The sequence below is a fragment of the Myxocyprinus asiaticus genome, chromosome 20, assembly GCF_019703515.2.
Source record: "Myxocyprinus asiaticus isolate MX2 ecotype Aquarium Trade chromosome 20, UBuf_Myxa_2, whole genome shotgun sequence".
Classification (NCBI taxonomy): domain Eukaryota; kingdom Metazoa; phylum Chordata; class Actinopteri; order Cypriniformes; family Catostomidae; genus Myxocyprinus; species Myxocyprinus asiaticus.
In genome coordinates this window covers 28,258,098-28,272,337 of record NC_059363.1, presented here as the reverse complement: position 1 = coordinate 28,272,337, position 14,240 = coordinate 28,258,098, and the positions used below count along the sequence as shown (strand labels likewise).

The 14,240-nt window shown below is 36.5% G+C and overlaps 1 protein-coding gene and 1 pseudogene across 3 annotated transcripts in view; both read left to right on the top strand.

Annotated features, from left to right (window-relative positions):
- Positions 1 to 2,298, top strand: LOC127411092 (radical S-adenosyl methionine domain-containing protein 2-like; annotated as a pseudogene).
- A 5,219-nt stretch (positions 2,299 to 7,517) lies between these two features.
- LOC127411267 (probable E3 ubiquitin-protein ligase RNF144A-A) overlaps positions 7,518 to 14,240 on the top strand; it is a 76,627-nt gene continuing 69,904 nt past the window's right edge. Inside the window, exon 1 of one of the 3 annotated variants that reach the window (XM_051646708.1) lies at positions 7,518 to 7,651. The gene's annotated coding sequence lies outside the window, so the exon portion shown is untranslated. Of the gene's footprint in view, positions 7,652 to 13,617; positions 13,775 to 14,240 lie in introns of those variants that run through there. The other 2 variants (XM_051646706.1, XM_051646707.1) reach the window with 2 other exon arrangements.

Sequence of the window (14,240 nt, the reverse complement as noted above, 5' to 3'; positions counted from 1 at the left end):
ATGCTGATGCAGGTTTGTTTGAAGAACGTCCACAGCATCTTTTCAGCCCTGTTGAGGTGGATGTCTGTTTTGATGAGGGTAGGCATATCTGGCGCACAGGTGCAGCAAACACCTGTTGTTGGGATGATCAGTCGCAACAAACAGGACCAGAAACAGAGCACCAGTGCGCAGTTTACTACACCGAGCAGTGTAAACTACCATTTTACCCGGTAGTGCAATTACAAATGCGGGTTTTGCTTCAACACTGCAAAAACCTCGTTCGTCTTCCCTATTGATGAAGCAAAGCGTGGATTGTGCCTTTTGAAAGATGCAGGAAGACATAAACTTGTCTCTGCTATCTCCTTTATTATAGGGCTGTAAATCGATAAAAAAATAAAAAAATAAAAAAAATAAATTAATTAATTACACGATATGCCAGTTAATTTATCGAATTAATCGCATACTGTATAGCTATCAATATTGATAATATATAATTATATAATTCCATGTAGCCTATAATATACAAAATAATTGCGTTATTTTTTTTAGCGCGTTATTTTTAATCACACTATATTTACGCCTTACGTCGACAGCCTTTATTCTTTTTATACTTTGTTAATATTGTCAATGCTGCATGTTTTAGGGATGGAAAAAGTAAATTTCTCGGGTGGAGAGCCCCACTGCAAAACAGGGGGTCTTTTGTGGGAGAGTTGGTGCGGTACTGCAAACAGGATTTGGAGCTGCCGAGCGTCAGTATAGTTTGTAATGGCAGTTCGATCAAAGAATCCTAGTTTCAGAAATATGGTAAGAATCATTCATGACCAGCAGAGGGCAGCAAAGATTGTTTTCTTGAAAACGCTTTACATAAGAATCAGAATGAGCTTTATTGCTGTGTTCACACGTACACAAGGATTGTTTTTTTTGTTTTGTTTTTTTTTTGTTTTGTTTTGTTTTGTTTTTTTGGTGATAGGAGAAACAAGTGCACACAGAACATTACAGTGAGACACAGAATATAAAACAAGGTAAGAGTATAAATTGACACAAATAATAGGACATATAACAGAATGGCGTATGTACATGTGCAAGTGGTAATGTATGTGCAAGGTAGGGGTATGTACAGTTATTGAATTAAATGTGAATTTACATATGTACATGAGATATGTATTTACACTATTGCACTATGGGGGAGTCCTGAGGCAGTTTAATTGTTCATGTGGAAAATGGCCCGAGGGTAAAAACTGTTCTTGTGCCTGGATGTCCTGGGCTCACTGCTCTGTTGCGCCGGCCAGAGGGCAACAGTTCAAAGAGGGAGTGGGCAGGGTGTGTGGGGTCCAGAGTGATTCTACCTGTACATTTCCTCACTCTGGAGAAATACAGGTCTTGGAGGGTGGGCAGGGGGGCACCAATAATCCTCTCAGCAGTCCTGACTGTCCTTTTGTAGTTTCCTTCTGTCTGATTTGGTGGTTGAACCAAGCCAGATAGTTATAGATGTACACAGGACAGACTTAATGACGGCCAAGTAGAACTGTGTCAGCAGCTCCTGTGGTTACAAACAGCATACTGTATTACTTGTGCAGTTTATTAGAATAGAAACAACATTAACAGTGTATAATTACACATAGCTGCACAGAATATCTACATATAAGTATAATGGTCCACTTAATATTTGAATATCAAGTAAGTGTTGCTTATTGATATTACATAGTTGGTAGGCCCCCTTATATTTTTGTATGCAATAGCACTGTAACATGAACACTGTGGTCTTTTTGTATGATAGATGAATCTGATTGAGTTTTAATTTTGTATTATATACTATTGTATATTTGCCACTGTGAGTTTTTTCACTAATTTAATGAATTTAATGTACAGTATCTATCCTCCATAGGTGACTATTTGGACATTCTGGCAATTTCTTGTGACAGTTTTAGTGAAGACATCAATAAAGTAATAGGTTGAGGTCAGGGCAAAAAGAGGACAATCTGCATAAGTTCGTAACTGGTGCCAGGATTATAAGGTGGCTTTCAAAATCAACTCCGTTATCAACACCTTCAATGTGGACGAAGATATGCCAGAGCACATTACTGCTCTGAACCCTGTGCGCTGGAAGGTAAGGTTCCTTAGTAATTATTTGACACATTATATGGGAATTAGCAGGCTGCTGTTTGTATGATTAAAAGCTTTTTGTAGTGCTTGCTTATTGATGGTGAAAATGCAGGGGAGGACAGCCTCTGGAAGGCAGAGACATTTTTCATCAGTGATTAGCAGTTCCAAGATTTCCTGGACTGCCACCAGAGTGTTGAGTGTCCTAACAGAAGGTAATTCTGGGGCACCAAGCCCGTACATTGGCTTAATTCTAATTTCAAATTGGCATTTGATAGTACCTTTATAATTTAGAAGCTAAAGTGGCTTCATTATATTGGTAATACCGCAGTAAATTTTCTGTTTTGATTAATTACCAAAGCTTTTATTATCTCTAAGTATGCGTTCACAGTTTTGAACCAAAAGAAAAATTCTATTCAGTGATAGGAACCAGCAATTTGAATATTAAGCCTTCTATTACATTGATATGTATTGTTTATTTGCAAGCCTATTTTCCCTTAAAGATGAGAGACTCCTACCTGATTCTTGATGAATATGTACATGATGTCATATTTTCTCTTCAGCATCCATTAACTTTTTTTCTCATTACACTGTGAAGGATTTCTTTATATTAGATTATTTCATCACTAGAGTCTAAAGGATTTCTTTATATTAGATTATGATATTATTAGAGTGTAAATTATTCCTTTATATTATATTTCATCACATCAGTATGGGATGGATTGGGAATAGGAATATATTAAGTTCCACAGTAAATTACCTCATATTGTGTTTAATTCTATAGGCCTCAAATTGCAGTCCCCCCCAAGGAAAATCTTTGGATTCTATTCATAATCATGCTTCCTGAGTTATATCATCAGAAAGAGTAAATCATTATGAATAGATTTTTAATCATTCATATCTGATGCTGCAAATGCATTTCCTGGATTGCAGAATCCAGTCTGGCTAAGCAGGAATGTGATCGTGGTCAAGCGAAAACTAGAGTGAACATCGGCAGGACATTTGATTCCTGGAGGGACCTTTGTTCGGTTTTGGGGATCAAAACCAACCCTGAATTAGCGTTCTTTTTATTGGACAGGTGAGCTTACATAACTGCAAAGCATGTGAAATATAGTGCCATAAGGATTGATCTGTGTAATTTTAGATAACTTGATCTTGTCTGCTAACGCTGACGAATTGCAAGCTACCTTGCTTCGTAACTTTCAAATAATTTTAACGATCTTCTCTTTATAATAAAAGTCAGGTATACAGGATAAATTTAAGCAAATATGCTAGTTTCTTATTCGTAGTACATCATATGACATACAAAACATACAACAGTGCAACATAACAGTGCAACAGTAAACTGTCTGGTATAGTTCGGTAGTATGTAGCTGTATGTGTGTCTCAGTATGCTATGTTAGCTGATAAGTAGTTTTAGTTTAGTCTCAAAGTTTGTAGTAAAACAATCATAACTGTGTAATTTTAATTATGCTACCTAATCTGTCATCATGATGCCGGTGGATCACCTTCAGTCTCTTTGTACATTACGTCATTGTTTTGGCTGATGCTCACTCGCTCACATCCCTATGGATTGTGTGCACGTGTGCGAGCACGAGCAACAGGTAGCTGAATGCAGTTCACTTAATGGCCACAGGTGTCATTAATAACAAGGGTTTCTTGTTATCATCAAAAAAACGTTCATCATCAAATGTTCAGCATCTTGTTGTCTGTTATGTCTGAGCAGATATGATTGTTCAAACTGTTGAAGAGCAGACTTCTTTAAATGAACCCACTTTGCAATGCCTCATTTTGAATAGATGTATGTATGTATGTGTGTGTGTATATATATATATATATATATATATATATATATATATATATATATATATATATATATATATATATATATTGTGACGAGGAGGAGGGTGTGGCCGGGCCGTGAGGGTGCACACCGGCGCTGAGTCAGCTGATCAGCAAGAGAGCAAGATAAAGGGCAGCCAGAGACACCGATTCAGGAGAGAGAGACATGTGGCCGCTGTATGTGTGTGCATCTTTGTTATGTGTTGTTTTAAAGGAATAGTTCACCCAAAAATGAAAATTTGCTGATAATTTACCCTCAGGCCATCCAAAATGTATCTGAGTTTCTTTCTTCATAAAAACAGAATTTAAGATTTTTAGGATTTCATTTCAGGCCTCCTCCTCTAAACAATGCAAGTGAATGTACTCCATTTTTTGACAGTCCAAAATGCATATTTAGGGTGCATCAAAATAATCCACACGACTCCAGTCGACAAATAAAGTTCTTCTGAACCCGAACGATTGATTATTTTGAGAAACAAAACAATACTTATGTACTTTTTAACTACAAATGTTCGCTTCCATACATCTCTGGACTGCGCTCATGAGAGGGATGACGTAAGATAGTTGGTAAGGTCACGCGTCATGTGGAGGAGGAGTCAGGAAGCACGTCATTGTTTACAAGAAAAACTTGCACAGAGCACAGACCAAGCGCCGTTCACAAATCAAAACAGTCCAAAACAATTTCAAAACAATATAAAATAAAAAATAATTTCCAAATAATAATAAAAAAAAACATTACTGCAGTAAATAACCATCCTTTATTTTGGAGCAATGCTGTTGCGTTATCTACTTGTGCTTTTTCTTTAGCAGAAATATATAGGCTATATGACTGTCAGGAATTCAAGCCACACAAGTTGTAGTTAGTAAAACCAAGTGTCCTTTGTGTGAGACTTGACAGTGAAGTGGCGTGAAGGTGAGTTATTTATGCAGGCAGTTATGAGTGAGTGCAGATGCGGTGAATTAGAAATCGGGTGATGAGGAGCAGAGTGCTGAGGGAGGTGCAGAGACCGAGGCAGGTGTGACAATGACAAAGTTTTCACACATACCTGAGTTCACTGGTAAAACAGCACGGGCACAGCCGATGAATTCAGATATCGACCCTTTGTTTCTTTCGATGGTCTGAAATCCTCAGGGGTAAAATGTTCACTGCACACCCTCCAACATTTGAGTGAATATAGATGTGTACTAATATCCAGGTTCAGCGCGATAAGCCAGAGCTTCAATCTCTCATGATCATATATAAGCAATCGATGAAAAGTTAATATTTTTCCCAGTGTGCATTTTCTTTGGGGTTTCTGAAGGTTGAAGCATCCAGGATACACACACCAAACAACTATTTTGAACAATACACTTATACAAATACAAATCTACAGCAAAGACAATTAAACTTTTGTACAGCGCTCCTCTTGTATACAATGACGTGCTTCCTGCCTCCTCCTCCACGCGTGACCTTACCAACGGGCTTACGTCATCCCTCTCATGAGCGTGCATCACGGAGATGTACTGAAGTGAACATTTGTGGTTAAAAAGTATATAAGTATTGTTTTGTTTCTCAAAATAATCAATCGTTTGGGTTCAGAAGAACTTTATCGACTGGAGTCGTGTGGATTATTTTGATGCACCCTAAATATGCATTTTGGACTGTCAAAAAATGGAGTACATTCACTTGCATTGTTTAGAGAAGGAGGCCTGAAATGAAATCCTAAAAATCTTAAATTCTGTTTTGATGAAGAAAGAAACTCAGATACATCTTGGATGGCCTGAGGTTGAGTAGGGGGGGAGGAGTGCGACGAGGAGGAGGGCATGGCTAGGTCGTGAGGGTGCATGGCTGGTGCTGAGTCAGCTGATCAGCGGGAGAGCGAGATAAAGGGGAGCCGGAGGCACCAGTTCGAGGTAGAGAGAGACACACATGGCCACTGTGTGTGTGTGTCTTGTGTTTTATGTTGTTTTAAGCTGAGTTTTGTCATTAAACTTTAGTGACTGTTCTGCTGGTTCCCGCCTCCTCCTTGCCCATCCTTTACCTGTCACACACACACACACACACACACACACACACACACACTATATATATATATATACAGTATATATATATATATATATATATATATATATATATATATATATACAGTATATATATATATATATATATATATATATATATATATATATATATATATATATACAGTATATATAAAATGGTAGCCTAAATATGTGCTACATGTTGTAACGTCTAAAATAACTGGTTTGATTCACGTGAAAAAATTATATTCAATAAATATTAAATACTATTTAATATACTGTACATATCAAGGACTAAAATCTGAATGTTTTTCATTTCGGTTCGTTCTGAGCAAAAACGGTATTTGTTTGTTTCAGTTCAGAAGTTGACAGCAGTCACAGCACTCCCTGCTAAAGGGTGGGTAAAATACCAATTGCAGTGTTGCCAGATCACACAAGAGAAACAAGCAACCTGGTCTGGAAAAACAAGCCCAAAATATGACACTTGCCTCACCAAAATAAGCAAAAAATAAGCAATTAATTTATCAGCATAGAAATCATAGCAAGCATACAGTTAATAAACAGTTAAGTATAACTTTAATTACAGATCTGCTTCTCAGGCAGCATCAAATCTGTATTAATGCGTCTTGTCTAACAGTAATTTAGTGAAGACTTGGAAACAACTGAGAAATTTACTTTTTACATCTAATAATGTTTTCCTTTTATCTGGATTAGCCATGCATGTATATGTAGTTATTACACATAGTTGTTAAAAAGGTTTTCAGTTTTCATTTTTGTTCCTTGAACTATATTACTTGATTCATCACTGAATCAACCTGAATACAATAGGTTACACCAACTAAACTAATTTCAAGCATTAGATCAGGTAGAAATAGCTCCTTGAGGCAACAATTGTAGGTAACAACATTGCACAATGTAGTTACCCAGTTTGAGTTTAAATTTCTTTATAGATGCCTTCTCTGTCTCTATAATATTTAACAGGATGGGATGGGATGGTAATATAGCCTACTTTATTCACCCCTAAAGGGAAATTATAGCGTTGCAGCAGTAAACATAAATACAGAATAGGAAATAAAAAAATACAACACAATACAATGGAGAAATGTGAGAAGGCAATAAAAATAAAATAGGCTATATAAGTGTGAAAAAGGTTTTTATTATTATTTTTTTTTTTTTTTTTTAGAAAATTAACATGTTCAAAAGGATGTTATGCAATATGGGCAGGTACTTGTGCAAGTACTGAGCAAAATGGAAATATGCTTTGAAAACGTACAAAAGAGCAGATTATTTACAACAGGACCATCATCCATGTAGAAGCAGCAGCAGCAGCAGTTGTAGTAGTAGTAGTAGTAGTAGCGAGTAGAGTAGTAGTAGAGTGAATTAATATATATATATATATATATATATATATATATATATATATATATATATATATATATATATATATAGGCCTATACTGTAAATAGTGGATGAATAATCCTAGGAATCAAGTCTGTTAAGGGTATCGTAATGGTTTTGGTACTGCATTGTAGCCAACAGGAGGCGCTAGTGTTGAGCTTTCGCTTTTGTGAGACATATAGATATATACAGAGACGCACTGTCTTTATAGCACAGCACTAGGAAATGCTGATATACTAATGGCGTCTTCACAACGCGTCGGACGGATCAGCTGATTCTTATACCTGCCTGCGAAACTACATGAAGACATAAGGTAAAATAATAGTGCAACAATCCGTGTTTATGGATGTATCTGTCTTGAACTAAAAGATTTTCTTATCCACAGTATTCGTAGTAGACGGCACTATATCGACTTTCAGTAATGTAAAGGATTTGTGCAGCCTTCATCCTTTTAAACAATATGTCCATGTCAGCCAGCTTAATGTATGATAAAAGCTCTATTTTATTTTATTTGGCAGTCCTTTATTGGCTGCATATAGCTGTAACGGCAAACTCTTTTTTCCTGGATGTGCTGCTCTCATAAGATAGATTTGTTTACCCGACTGATGTCTAAGATGGCTGTTTACTATTATTATTTTACCATAGGTTACCGTCACATTCAATTTGGCTGTATCTCCAAATCTTGTCAGCTGTCTATCTAGACAGTATGTTTGCTGCACGCGCATAATGTGTGATTCTCAAAAATCAGCCTGATCAGGGAAGCGCACTACACTGTTAAAAGTGGTAACCTGCAATTGTTACCTCCATGATCTATTTCTACTTGATTTAACTCATACAAATTACATTGGCTGGTGTAACCTATTTTTTCTTGTTAGTGTAGTCAGATTAAATACTTTTTTATTTACTTGAATAAAAAACAGTTCATTTAGATATTAGCATATGAAATGAATTTTTGGTTAATACATTTGTTTAACAGTGTACACTAAAAAATGCAAACCTAACCTGATAACGTCTAAATTAACTGGTTTTATTCAAAACAAAGATATTGTTTAACGTCACTGAATCAACATGAATACATTAGGTTACTTAAACAAAACTAATTTTAAGGGTTAGGTGAGTTAGAAATAACTCATTATGGTAACAGTTGCAGGTTGCTATTATTTTCAGTGTACTGCTGGACTCTTGACCCTCAATAGAAGGCAGACAATGGATGTATTAAGTTACCAGAAATATAGGCTAAATTGTAGATGATAAATGTACCTTTCTAGTGTTTGGCCAGGTTTTGTTTTTATGGATGTATGAATTGCATTATCATAATTGCAAGACATACTGTGCCTTGTATGTTTATATTATCATTGTTGAGTTTCAGCCTCGTAGTTATGACCGAACATATTAATAAACTGTAAAATATTGTATCTTTCAGAAGTACAGATATACAGTATTTTGATTATGTTTTGTTCCACTACGTGTTTTTGCTAAAAATGTATAGTGCTTTACAGAAAGGGTTTATGTATGTTTGACAGTTACACTTAGTGACCACATTTATATGCATTAAGAAAACGGTTTATTCCAGGGTTTTTGCAGAAAGCTGTGTTCTAAAATGTCATCTAAACAAGAACACTGATTTCCTTATGCCACTTAAGGGATTAAGAGAAAGCAGTTAAACACACCTCGGCTTCTCCTAAAGAACACAGCTTATTGTGGTAATGTAAACATATCAGCTGGTTTCTAACAGGTTTTTGAGCAGTGCACATGTGCATAAACGGACAGGATAACAAACATAGTATGGAGCCCAACAAGTCAACACAGCGGAAATATTTCAACATTTCAGGGAGTCCAGTGGGAAAATCACATACAACATAAACTATATCATTTATACACACCAATGTAAAATATCGACTGTCCCTCACGTTCCTGTAAATGCACTCTTTCATTGGGGGAATCCCAGAGTTTTATGTAAAAGGGAAACCCCACTATTGCAGCGCAGTTGCGCTGCAGGTTGCAATAGAAAGTGAAGGAAATAAACAGCAACAATTCTGGAATATGTGGAAATAAATAAATGAAACAGAGGAAAAATAGTGAAGTCTTCCTCGAATTCCATGTTTGTTATTTATACAAGTGTCACAGGAAAATTATGTTGCCATGGAGAAAGCTGCTTATTGACTGAGCCACATGTATACGGAAGTAAAGAGAAAGCCACAAACACAGCTCATGTCAATCCGTACACCAGTTTCGAGCCTTAAGCAGCATTCTAGCAATAAACAGCTGTCTGGTGTCCATGTACATAAACGTAGTCAGTGTTCAAGAGAAACCTTTAATCTTGTTGGTCCTCTCAAGTAACCAGGGGCTTCAGTGGTTTGACAACAACACATGTTGCTAACTGCCACGGTTTACAGTTTTTAGCGCTGGCCCTATGGCATTTACTCAAAGCTGCGCATTTATCAGTACAATGCTTGGGTATGGTCTGCACAGTATCAGTCTGTAACAGTTCAAGGACGGGCAAGGAGGAGGCGGGAACCGGCTGAACAGTAAACGTAAGGTTTAATGTAAAGCTCAACTTAAAACAACATAAGACAAACAGACACACACAACGCGGCCGTGTGCATCTCTCTCTCCTGAATCAGCGTCTCCAGCTGCCCTTTATCTTGCTCTCCCGCTGATCAGCTGATTCAGCGCCGGCCATGTTCCATCACGGCCTGGCCACGCCCTCCTCCTCATCACACAGTCATATTGGGTCAAACTTATCATTTAGATCGCAAAGCATAAAGGTCCAATCCACTGGGAGGGGTGTATTTATTTTTTATAAGTAGAGTTTGGAAAAATTTTAGTTTACTTGTGTTAATGGGATAGGAGAGAGACTGTACACAGTTGAATGTTTTGGCCAGGTAGGTGAAATGTCTTTTGAAACAATAATTAGTGTAACAATCTTATTTTGGATACGTACGAGCTAGAAGGGTTTATGCATGCAAGTACTGAGGTCTGTTTTCATTAGGTTATCTTAGGTTGAATTCTTGTATTAACAACAAATGAACCCTTTACCTTATATCTACTGTCCTTTTTGGAATGGTAAACCCCTTTCTGCATTTTATCCTTGAATGAAGAACAATTATGTGCACTCATATTTCAAAAAAATGTGAAGAGGGTGGGGTCGGTCTATATTTAGACAATAACATAAATGGCCTGTGCACTGTAAGTGGCATATGGTGATGTAATGTCACCAGAGAAACAGTCAAATACAGAGATTAAATAAATGCGTTACTCATAACAATCAGAAATAATCGGAAAGACAATCCCAATTTAGGCCATTCACTGGTCTTTCCACACCATAAATAGATATTCTGAACGATTACTTTCAATGTTTGTCCTTCAGAAAGATAAGTCAGGCTAATGGTGGTTTGAATGGTCTAAAAGTAAACAAAAAAGTTGTCTTGTTTAGCCAGACCTTTGACTAAATGGCATATGGTAAGGCCTGGTGACTGAGTCTGGTCCACATCACAGTTTATCCTGGCCAAGAACCGCATACCTAGATTAATCAGTTTAAAATATCTATACCTCTCTCTGTAATACTATTTGGGGGTACTCTTTTATATGTAAAGAAACACAAACCTTTAACTACACATTATTTTAATGTAAATGTATTGCCTATTAAAGGAATAGTTCACTCAAAAATGAAAATTCTCTCATCATTTACTCACCCTCATGCCATCCCAGATGTGTATGACTTTCTTTCTTCAGCAAAACACAATCAAAGATTTTTTGAAGAATATCTCAGCTCTGGAGGTCCATACAATGCAAGTAAATGGTGATCAGAATAGAATTACATAAAGGAAACATAGAAGTAATCCATAAGACTCCAGTGGTTAAATCCATATCTTCAGAAGCGATATGATAGGTGTGGGTGAGAAACAGATCAAAAGTCCTTTTTTACTCTAAATCTGCACTTTCACTATCAGATATAAGAGTGAAACTAAACAGGCACCACATGTGACTTTCAGATGTGAAAGTGGAGATTTAGAGTAAAACAAAAAATGTAATCATAAGTAATTCTTCATCGACTAGTCAGTTGTTGAACGACTAGTCAACCATTCTCGCGCATCCCTAATCAGTATCAGAGCCGATACCGATCCAGGATCGGTGCATTCCTAAATCAAACAGAAAAAGACAGTTTGACTGGCATGTACATTGACTAGCTTTACACAGTTCGTCTTGTTTTTATGTGCCATTGATGATTGTAGATCAATAAAAGGCTGACATGACAGACTCTTTGAACGGCTGTATAGAAAACAAAGGAAATGGTGAATACTTTGTAATCAGAAACTTTCTGGCCATCCAAAAGTAATAAGTACAGACTATTTGATAGACTTAAAACAGAAAACAAGTAAGGGATAATCTACATTCAGCCTGTCATTATCTCAAAATAAACCGCAACAGGGTGGTCAGGACCCTGACGTGGAGTGGAGGGGTCTTGTATCACCCTGAAGTGGCTTATTTTGCAATAACGACAGACTGACTTTAGATTATCCCACTTATTACACTGCAGTTTACCAAATAAATAACTAAATGGACATGAAATAATGATTTCAGTTGAAATTACAGAAGAGACCACAGAGTCTCCAGAAACAGCTAAATTCCACCTTGCATCAGAGTTCTGTTGGTGTTTACAGTATTTTGTGAAAATGACCATCTGACTGCTCATTATTCTGTTTATTACACAATACTTGCCAAATAAATAAATAAATGAACGTGAAAAATATATTTGAGTTGAAATTATTGTATTAGCATACTTGTAAAGATCGCAGGGTGATACGAGAAGTAGAAAAGATGAACGCTGAACCCGGATGCCATGTGAAATATCGCTTTATCCCTGGATGTGCTGTACTCTGAAATATCAAACTGCTGGATGGCATGATTGACCAATCAGAATTGAGTATTCCAGAGAGATGTGTAATAAAGAGGAATATTTATTCCTGCTCTTGACTATGCTACTAAGTTCCTTTAACAAATATTTGATGGCAGTGACTTTGTAAATTTGACAAAATCAGTGATTATTTATCTTCAAAAGTGAACATTATATCAACCTAGTACCATGTAAACACAACTTGCACAAGAGCTTGCCAGACTGAGAAAGTAATTTACAGTTTTGTTTGCAGTATATTAATCAGATCATCAACGAGCAGACTTTGGGTGTGTCGTCTGAAGCTGAGACTAATGATAAAGGAACTTCTACTCTTCTCCGGCAACATTTATTTTGGAATACATTTTCTAGTTGTAGTCACCTGGCAGCAAAAGTGGCAAGTACAACCATAGTGATCAGAAAAAAAATTATAATTGACATGCAAACCTTTAAACGTAATTATTTGTTTATAAAATATTTGCCTACAAAAATCATCGGGCTAGTGGTTAGCTAGAGGGCCGTGTAAAGTATGATTCTGCACTGTAGCCTACATCCCAAGAAGACAATGGAAACTAAAGTTGACAGGTTTGTGTTTAGAATGTATATGCATGTGTTAAAGCAGGACTGGAGACCGCTTACTGTAATTTATATTGTTTGTAACATTTGTTTACTTTAAAATAGCTTGACGTATCGAACATTTAGTAACTCTTCCTGGTCCACCCATTTTAATCCCCTACCTGACCTGGAAACTGACTAGAATTTTTACTGAACATCCATATTGACATTGGCTAGCTTTGCTAATGTGCTTTAATGTATAGATAAACTAATATATAAGATAAACATTATATGGCCTTGTTTGACTTTTTCAGCCCCCACACACATAGATTTGAAACACTTATTTATTACTGAACACTTAGAGCTGTTAAGCTGTAAGTAGTTGTGGTCAAAAATTGGAATTGTTCACATTTTGAGATACAATAATAGAGGTAATAGAGCTGTTTTGCAATTTAAAGGTGCATTTATTAATTTGGGATTAATTTAAAAAGTTTTATACATTAACAAATGATTTGTGATCTGAATGGTGTACACTCAAATGAGATGAAGACTACTCGTAATAGTTTTCTATAAAAAGTGTTTTTATTATACATGGTGCAGGTCACCCCTTCAATGTGTTTCACCATGTTGAAATTGCATGACCGGCTGTGTTTCACTAAACGTTATAGAAAAGAATCCTCACGCTCATTGGTTGCCGCCTTTGTAGATACACATGTCTATGCTTAGCGCAGTGTTGTTTGGTGACGCGAAGATCAAAAAGAACACAATGGAACATATTTAATATCGTGCTTTAGAAGCAGAGACAACAGGAGATTCAGTAGCTGTACTGCCAAAGAAGCGAAAAGGGTCAGAAGGAAGAAGACAGAAAGACCAACAAAGGTAGAAAACTACAGTAAGCATCGGTACAGCATACACAAGGTGGAAAGATTTGATGACAGAGAAAAACATGAGTAGGGATGCCGATGTTGCTTCTGTTTTGTTGGACAGGTAAGACATTATTAATTTTTTAGACCACTCTCTAAAATAGTATCAGTGGAATTTACAGAAAACTCATACAAGTTTACCTCAAACTTTTTAAAATTACGTGTGTAGTCAACGTATGTTAGTAATGGACAGTTTTCAGCGGTGTTTACAAACGCAACCGGAAAGCAACGTGTAATTTTATTTTCTTTGTTATCACAGTTATAGTAAGGGGGGCCCATCCACCTCCACCTCTGTGTAACGGCATACGTCTTCATTCGTTTAGTAGCTTGGCACAGTGATTGTTGTGGATTATGAGTAAACCATGACATTGGTTTGCTTGGAAACTAAATGAGTGCTTCAAATACAGTATTCATGGAAATGCAAAATTTGATAAACAATTTGAATGTTTCCTTTACCGTGATTTTCTGTATCGCTAGGTAATTAAGGCTTATTTCACGCTTAGCAGTTCTCTAATAAAGGTAATAACTTT